The following is a 7217-nucleotide window of genomic DNA, read 5'->3' as shown; positions in this document are numbered from 1 at the left end:
ATTTGCTCTCTACTAGGTGTTCCCATCAGCATGCAAAGATGTTATACCTCCCATTTTAATGGAAAAAACTCCTTTCTTTGTTCCCTTCTCCCATTCTGGTTACGGTCCCATTGCTCTGCTGCTCTTTACTTGAGTAAAACTATTCGAGAAGGGCAGCTCTGCCTAATGTTTTCACTTCCTTTCCTCTCATTTACCTAGTTTGGTTCTCTCCACTGCACAGACACTACTCTTTTCAAGATTATCTCTATGGTGCCAAATCCTACACTAAATGACCAGTTTTCATCTTAATCTGCTGGAAGCATAGGACTAATAATCACTCCCTCCCTTTTCTCCTAACACCTTTCCACTTGGCTTCTGACACAATTCTTCTCATCCCCCCACTCACTTCTTCATACAGCCTTGGCCAAATCCTCTGGACACTGGAGTCCCCCATGACTCAGTAATCCAACATCATCTATTCTCCGCCTCCACTTACTTCCAAAGTGACTTGGTCTGGTTTAAAGATTATAAATACCATGATGATTCATACATTTCATCTACAGACATGCCATCTCTCCCCCCGAATTTCAGACTGGTATATCAGTTGTCTGTTCACATCTCCACTAAGACTGACAAGCATTACAAGCTTAGCCTGTCCAAAGGCAAACGCCTAAAGCTGTCTCTTGACCAAAGCGCCTACCTTTCTAACCTCATCTTCTAACACTTTCCCCCTTTGATCATTTCACTACAAACAAACCTTCCAGCCTCTGGAACACATGAGTATAAGCCCACCTACCTGAATATGCCAAGCCTCTTTCTCAATGTACTCACATGGTTTGCCCCCACAATCCTTTCACATTTCTGCTCAGATGTCCCTTGACTGTCCTATGTAATTGCCCCCACCCTGCACTGTGATAGTTTTCCTTCATAGCCCTTTCCACTAGCTACCATGCCATATTTCTGCATATGGTCATCTCCTTCCACGGGAACATACGAGTCATGAGGAATGGATTTCTTTGTTCACTCCTATCTCCAGTGCCTAGAATACTCTAACAATATCTACTGAATGAATGATACCAACCACACACAGTTCACTGAGACTTATTTTTAAATCAAATTTAAATGTCCTTTGTTTTATTAGCCTAAATTAGATGTGGGCAATTGAATACTCTTTTTTCATTAAAAATGAAGAATTATAAAGACACAATTCCATATAAATACTATTTAATAATCTATTCATTTCAAAAGAAAAGTTTTCACTAAAGGGTGCTTTTCTGCAGAAAAGATTTATTGGTTTTGTCAAATTCCTTAAAACACTTGAGGTTAAAAAAATATTGAGTATCACCTAAGTAGATTATTTGACCTCATGACTTCATAATAATGATTAAAAAGTTTATCTGAGAATCACCTATACCACACTATGGACTGTATCATATGCCATTTACCATGCACTTCACTTAAGCGAATATACATTTCACAATAAATATGGAGTTCCAATTACAGAATATTACCTCTGTTATATTACCTCTGTTACGTAAATCTGTTATACATATGTCATCTCCCTACCGAAACAAGGGGAATTCTCAGCCATGCCCACAGAAACAGTTTCTATTCTGTTTTTAGTCACTTCCCCTTCTTTCACTGTCTGATTTCTGTTGTAACTGCTGATACTATTCAATGCCTAATACCAATCTTTATTTGAGTGTGTGTTTTCTTGTATCAGTGCTTTCATATTAATGCAGAAAAGTCTTAGCCTATCTACAGTTACTTGAATGCAACTCTATTTCTATGACCATAGCCTTGCTGTCCCTGAATTACATTTGTATGTATTTTACATGATATATCTTCTGAGTTCAGTGAAAGAGTAGACGTTTGTCATAAAATTGTAAGATTTCTATAAAGCATAATGAATCAACCCCAGTCAACCGGCCACCACACACACACACACACACACACACACCCACACACACACACACACACTATTATTATAGAATCTCCTCCTACCCTTTCTCATAAGTCAAAATTATATAAAACAATATTGACTGTCGTGTACTAAGTGCCCAACTCTTTCCTGGTGAAACAAGTGCCCAGTTTCCGGCAGACCCCTGTGGAGTGATGAGAAGAGGAGGCCTGGCAGTCACTGGTGACATATGCTTGGGCCAAATCGCCCAGACAGCTCCTCTCACGATAAATCTGAGAAGCTAATCTCTGCTGGATTGTTAATGGCTTTCTAATGAGATACTCAATACTTGGTTACCCCTCCCGATAGTGTATTTGCATTTAAATGAGCCTCTTCTGGAAGGACTCCCTAACCCAAAGAGTGATTCTACCGCCGGCTGGCAGCTCCAGGCACACCACACGGGCCTCTGGCTTGGGTTTCACATGGTTCTTTGCTGAGACTCGTGATCTCATTAGGCCATTTGATCCCTAATTCCAGACAATCAGGAAGGAAGCATGACAGACCTCAACGTCACAATCCAAAGACTGGATTTTATAAAGGAGCGTGCAGTGAAAAGTCATAGAGTAAAACATTGATTTCTTTCACCCCATGCTGATTCAATCATCCGGCATCCTGGTGTATGTCCAGTCCCAAGAAGGAAGACGCACTCGAACCCTGTGATATAAGACATCTTTCCTTTCTCTATCTTTTCCTTCCTAGGTTCCTCATGCCTTTAGTCGTGACACTATATCTGCCCAGAGGTACTAAGATAATTAGTTCCTGACATTTAACATATTTCATTTTTGTCTTTTCTCAGCGCCATCTACACTAATTCTCTTCCATGAGTAAACGCCCCTGGCAAGAGTTGTTCCATGGGTGAAGGAGCCTCAATTATCCCAAGAAACTGTCTATACCTCCAGGGAGTCTGGCTTTACAGAATGGAAACCACACCAGGAGGGATGCTAAGGTATGTCTGGGACCTTCCCATGTCACCACACGTAATCCCCACTGCCACAGACCCATTGAAGAAAAAGCTAAACTTCTACTGTCACTCTCAAGGACAAACCTTTGTAATAGTCTTTGTTGTCCTTATTTCAAAAATGAGAAAAAGTCAGTCTGGGGATGGAAGAATGTGTTCAATTACAAAAACCCTGAACTCAGACATCTCAGTCTTCCCGTCCCCGTCACCTTCTCATCCTCCCTCCCCTTAACTTCATAGAACCTTTTACCTCCAACCCCTGATACCTAGTAAACCCTCCAGCTAAATGACAAATTATTAACCACAAGGTTTAGCATGTTCTCTCTTCCAAGGTACTAAAACTTTAAAAGGAGATGGAAGCCTGCCCACATAGGCAAGGATAACATTTATAAGCATGAGCTCCCCCTATTGTCAGTACCAGGCAATTTCACACCATCTCACTTTGCTAGTAAACTCACAGTGGTTGGGATCTTAACCTTTTTACTTGCCTCCGATCGTTTTGACAATCTGGGGTAGCCCTATGTAACTCTTCTTAAAATAACACTTTAAATTCATAAACTATAAGAGAATTTCAAAGGAAACCAATGACCAAGTTAAAATGCAAATTTGTGACATACAAATACATGTAATGAAATATTTAAACTCATTAAATAACAAGGTGTAACAGTGGCTCTATTAACTACTGTATTTAAAAATAGTGATGTTGGGGGAATGGGTTAACTCTATACACATGGACTAGAATTGAACAATTAACTACATGGATGATGAATGGTGGGAGCAGATTTCTCACTATTAGAGAATGAATATTCAGATAAGCAAAGGGGTGAAGCTAAAATGATTCATGTGTTAATGGATTAGAGTTGGAGAAATCAGTATGCATGCATTTAGATCAATATCAAACATTTTTAGATGAGTGCCCATACATGGGTTAGTATACATAATATTTCTTTGCTCTCTCAATTAAGAGAGCCTAAACAAATGATGCCTCATTAGCAATCAGCAAACATAGAGCCCAAATCTTGGTTTCTATTCAATAAAAGGAATTAGGGGTCCTTGAAGAAATGGCTGATTTTAGGACTGGGGCAAGAAATAATATAAGAAAAGCTTGGAGCATCTTGCAGTGCCAGAAAATTAAAAAGTGTTCATACACACGCACACGCGCGCACACACACACACACACACACACACACCCCAAAGGGAGTATGCCAAAGGAGCCAACAGACAGAGCTCCAATGGCCAAGGCTGGAACGTTAGAACAACAAAACAAAGCAGTATTGCATTAAAACCCAAACTATAAAATAAATATCCATGAGTTTATACTGACATAAGTAATTGAATAAATTAACATGGGGGGGGGGGGATAGACAAATACCACTGCAGAAGAATTCCAAACACTTCATGCACATACTCTGCCCTCAAGGAGGTGGATCCAACTCTTCACTCCTTCGGTGTGGGCTCCACATAGTGACTTCCTTCCAACAAGTGCGTACTGAAGGGGCAGAGGCGTAACTTCCCAGGGGAGAAATCCGGGACCTACCTCAGCCAGGTGATCGAGGTCAACAACAGGCTTAAATAAACCACGTCGATAGTCTATACCTTTGACAGGATGTTATGAAAATGGTGCTTTAGCTCTGTGGTTCTCCCAATAATCCATAACCCCAGTCTCATCACGAGAAAAACATCAGAGAGAGATTACAGTAACGAGGTCTGCTGCAAGAGACGTGACCAGTACTCCTCAAAACTTTAAAGGTCATCAAACACAAGAAAAGGCCGAGGAATTACCACAGCCCAGAGAAGCCTAAAGGGTCATGACGGTTAAATGGGATGGGGTGTCCTGGATGGGAGCCTGGAACAGAATTAAGGACATCAGGTCAACCCCAAGAAAATCTGAATAAAGCACTGACTTTGGCTAACATTAATGTATGAAGACTAGTTCATTGATAGTAACAAAAGTACAATACTAATGCAAGGTGTTAGTAATGGAGGAAAGTGGAAATGGAAACTTGACACTATCTCCTTAATTTTTCCACATTAAATCCTAAAACTATTCTAAAAACACAGTTTACTAAATAAAACAAAAAAGGTAGCGATGGTTTGATTTGAACATCAGAGTGATGATATTCTGAGGCATCTATAAAAAGTGCAATAAAAATTATCTGTGGCTTCCATTGTGCTCCTATTATTGTGGTTTGTTCTCTGCTTGTGTATTTACAGGAAACGCCAAACTTCAGTCTGAGGTTAGTGAAACGAAAGATGTCGTATTTCCACCCAGATCTCACATACGCCTTAGATACAAGTTAGGAATCCCCTGAGCTGTGTTGATATTCGTGGCCTAATGCTATGAGTGTGGGGCTCAGAGACACGAGTTAGCTTGTTCTACCTTTCATAAAACATACATTCTAGGGCCAAGAATTCTGAGTTTTGTTGGAACCCCGTTGCTACTCTACCTCCCAGTGTGGGGGCTGGTAAAGGAGGATGGGAACACTTTATAGAGCAAAGGTGCTTCCTGCGTGTGCAACGCACTGTTCAGGTCCCTGGTCAAATCCGCATTTGAAGGCTGGCCTGGACCTGGTGACGGGTTCAAAAGCAAGACAAGTTCAGTGAGCGAACTCTAGAGTCCAGGACCCTCCCTGCCCCGGAGGGAGGGTCTCAGCAACGAAAAAGAACCCTGGCTTGGCTATAAGACAGCAACCCTTGGCTCCCCCTCCCCCCCCTCTTGAACCCCTAACTGCTGATCTGGTCAGCAGAGGAGGAGGAGGTGGGGAGGAAGATGGGGGCGGGGTGAGGGAAGGAGGGGGCTTCCATGCTGGTACGCTCTTCTTGTTAAATCCTTCGGGGCCGAAAGAATGAAGCCATCTGTTCCTGTGGGCTCTGCTCCCTCCTTCCCGAACGTCACAGCTGTCAGCAGAGCAGCCAGCCCGAGGTGGGAGCGGGGAAGGGGGCGAGGGCGTGTGTCGGAGGGAACATCTGTCCACTAGGTGCCCCACTGCACAGCCACCTATCCTGGGGTGACCCTCTCTGCTTCCTCCGGCCGCTCGCTGCTCCGCTGCGGCGGGAGTTTCCCTTCCGTGACGTCGGCGAGGGGGGCAGAGGTCCCCGCTTTCACCATTGAGCGCGATGCGGCTGTGCGTTCGCGTCGGGGAGGGTGGGGCGCGCCCCCGGGGGCTTCGAGACAAGGGTGGCCAATGTAAACATTCCGGACCCTTCGGACGTTCGGCTGAAAGGACAAGCCGGTCTCGAATCCAGCGAAATGAACAATACCGGCCGGGAGCACGAAGGGGCGGGGAAGCCCACGCGGAGGCTTGGAGCTGTCCATGCAGCCCGAGCGGCGGGGGCGCGCTCGGGGGAGGCGCCGTGCAGGGACCGTCACTCCGGCTCTTCTCTCTCGGGCCACGACCCCGCGGCGCGGCCCCCGCAAAAGCGTTTTAATGGGAAACCACCCCGACACCCGGAGGGGTAGCGGGGGCGGGCCGCGGGTCCCAGGCGCCCTTCCCCGCGGCCGGGGCGGTCCCTCTCCCCCCGCGGCGGGCGCGGAATGTGGCGATCCGCCGGGCAGGATGACTTCATGCGCGCGGGCCGGCGGAGCAGCTGCTGCAGCCGGCAGGTGGGGTGCGGGCCGCGGGCACCGGGCACCGGGGACCGCGCGCGGGCGGGCGGGCGGGCGGAGGCTCTGCGGCCGGGCTGCGGGCGCCGGGACGTGCGCGGACTGGATCCCCAGAAGGTAAGCGGCCCGGCTGTGATGAGCCTGGACCACGCGGAGCAGGGCTTTCCGCTCGGCGGATCGTGGGGTCTGCAAGCCCGCGGAGGGGCTGCCTCTGCGGCACGCTGCCGGGGCACGGGAGCCGCCGCGGGGATGGCGGTGGGCACCAGCCCCGGGCCCGAGACGGGGAGGCGGGAGGGCGGACAAAGGGGCCACCGCCGCTGTGTGCTTAGACCGCCGCCCACGTCGGGGCAGACTCCTTGCAGGAAAGGGGGTTCCAGTGCACAGTCATTGGAGCTGTCCCTCCACCTTGCCACCTGCAGCCTTCGCGGGGGTCTGTTCTGGCTCGGGAGCAGCGGGTCCTGGGCAGCAGCCTGGGGAAGAAGTCAGAAACCTGCCTCCGCCCGCCGCCGCCTCTCCCTTCCCGGCTGTGAGATGGGTCTGTGCAGATTCAGGGCCCAGCGCCCACTCCAGCGCAGAGCCCTTAGGAGAAACTTCTCTCCTGGCAGCTCAGCTTCGCCCAGCAGTTCCTGTCTGCGCTTCTGCCCCCATTTACGGTCTGTCAGTCCGTCCACTGGTTGGGGAGGAGGGAGAGCGGAGCGGGATGCTGTGCCCATTCA

At 47.5% G+C, this 7217-nt stretch overlaps 1 protein-coding gene across 2 annotated transcripts in view; it reads left to right on the top strand.

Moving 5' to 3' along the window:
• Positions 1 to 6547: 6547 nt before the first annotated feature.
• PKIA (cAMP-dependent protein kinase inhibitor alpha) overlaps positions 6548 to 7217 on the top strand; it is a 76155-nt gene continuing 75485 nt past the window's right edge. Inside the window, exon 1 of one of the 2 annotated variants that reach the window (XM_054708622.1) lies at positions 6548 to 6618. The gene's annotated coding sequence lies outside the window, so the exon portion shown is untranslated. The remainder of the gene's footprint in view (positions 6619 to 7217) is intronic. The other variant, XM_008139196.3, reaches the window with a different exon arrangement.

Source organism: Eptesicus fuscus, chromosome 19 (assembly GCF_027574615.1).
Source record: "Eptesicus fuscus isolate TK198812 chromosome 19, DD_ASM_mEF_20220401, whole genome shotgun sequence".
Taxonomy (NCBI): domain Eukaryota; kingdom Metazoa; phylum Chordata; class Mammalia; order Chiroptera; family Vespertilionidae; genus Eptesicus; species Eptesicus fuscus.
This window is presented reverse-complemented; position numbering and strand designations above follow the sequence as displayed.